Consider the following 2215-nt stretch of genomic DNA (forward strand, 5'->3'; position numbering starts at 1 on the left):
AAAGCTCTAGATGCTTTATTGGACATAGAAAGTGTACTTTCTGGGGGAGGAAGTGTAGCCTCTTTTCTCTGTTAAACTTCTGTATTCTTACCACTTCTACAAAGCAGTTTCTCTTGGTTGGTCAGTGTCAATGTCTATGCTCACAGGGAGATGAGTGGGATATCCTCTGCCCATCATGCTGGTAAGGCCCACGCTAACTGTGTAGGCTCGTGTTTGTATGATGCATCTGGAAGTATCCCATGAATCACTGCTGGCTAGATCCACACAAGGGATGGAGCGGAAGGCTTTCCCGTCTATGCAATCCTGAGCTGCCTGGCTCCCAACACTGTCATCTGTGACTGACAAAGGAAGTGGTCCTACATTGGCCCCTGGTCCTTTCATTGAACACTAGTCTTTCTCAGGCAGCTGAACTGGGTTCTTTGAGACTGAGCAATCATCATGAGACATGGGTAATATTTTACCATCTTTGATCAAATGGGGTGTTAGTTTTCTGTTTCTATCTCACAATAATAACACAAATGTTCGAGTGTTTCACAGTACACATCCATTACATTAGTTTGTAAGTGCCATTGTGCTGCCTATAACTTAGTTAGCCTCTTGCATTGTGGTTCCATAGGGAAAACCATTCAGAGGTGATTGTCCCAAGATCACTCTTGGGACAATGCATCCAAGATCACCAGACAGAATACAGTCTCTTAAGACTGAAGACTGAAATCATCCCTGTGCTGTTACCTATTACAAGAGGTCTTTGCCTTCAGCTTCTCTGACCAACCACACTTTCATGCCACTTAAGTGTAACTGGTGCTTCCTTCCTTAAATCAACAACTGAGAGACAGATGGGATCCAGTTGCCAGCAGATCTAGTGTACTATAGTGAGAGATGCTTAGTCATATCTAAGCTGTTACCTTTGCCACATCTCATTAGAAGGAAGTCATGGGTTTTATTCACACATGGAGACCACACAGTGTGTGAACAGTGCAAGTAGAGGACTGGAGACTCTTGCGAAATCAGCCTTATGCAGAAGACCAGGACAGAAATGACCAGAAGAACGGCAAATTTGATGTGTCAGCCTAGGATAAGAAAGTTCTTCTGCACACATGAGATCCATCTTCTGTTGCTGGCAATCCCTCCTTGCCCCAGGAGGGATCCTCTCAACTTTTTCAGCTCTACCTTCCTTCTCCACTGACATAATTCCTCTTTGTTTCTCATGGTTCTTCTGGGTCTTCCTGGGGCTCTACACAACCTACTCTTCATACCTCTTCTCTGTCCTCAGGCCAACCAGGATTCTATCAGGACAGGGAGGACAAAGGAGGAGACTATTTCTCTCTTAATATTCAGACTGTCTTAATATCAGACTCAAAGGACACAAGAGTGTTCTTGAGATCTTTGAACTCCATGACCCTGGCTGAATCTCATCATGAACATGTAAGAAATCATGGCCACATATCAAGGACCTAGACAGTTTCGTTGCTACAGTGCAACATTTGAGGATCAAAAATGTCAGGATTTGGGGATTCTTTTGAAGCCTTGGCCAAAAGAGAGGTCTATCCAAGCTAATCCCATCAATTTATTGTGGAGGGAAATAGATCTTCAAAAAGCAGATGATTCACCCAAGTGTGGAAATTTTCAGCGTGTGGGAAATTAGAAACATAGATGGTATGGTGCAAAATGCTCAGAAGGGTTAGCAGAGCTCACATAGAGTTCAAGGGGTATGAACAGAAAGGCAGAAGTAACCTAGTTGTGTGATACACAGTTTAGTTTCTGATCAGGAAAGCAACTAGATTTGGTTTGTATTTTAGAAAAACTGTTCTGGAGGAAAGTGAAAAACATGGTGCAAAAGATTCGATGAGGAATGAAAATGCTACAACCTCATTACCTCCCTTCCAAAAATAAAAAACAATGCAAAAATGTTTTTAAAATACAAACAAAACCACTTTACTACCTTCAGCAGTTGGTCCAGACATCATGTAATCACATTTTGGGTTTTGGCTCATTGTCCATGTGGCTTTGATGAGGTACTTGACCCCTCTGATGAGGTGCAAGACCCCTAATATATAAAATGGGTGCAAACATACTACCCCCTCACTGGTCATCATGAGGAGTAATGAATTCAAACTACTGAATTACTGAAAAATATTCCTACGTCAAACACATGTCTAAAGCCCTGAATGCACCTAGCATGATCCTATCCACCGCTACTACTGCCTGAGACTCA

Source organism: Chinchilla lanigera, unplaced genomic scaffold, assembly GCF_000276665.1.
Source record: "Chinchilla lanigera isolate Chin_1 unplaced genomic scaffold, ChiLan1.0 scaffold00085, whole genome shotgun sequence".
NCBI classification, from domain to species: Eukaryota; Metazoa; Chordata; class Mammalia; order Rodentia; family Chinchillidae; genus Chinchilla; species Chinchilla lanigera.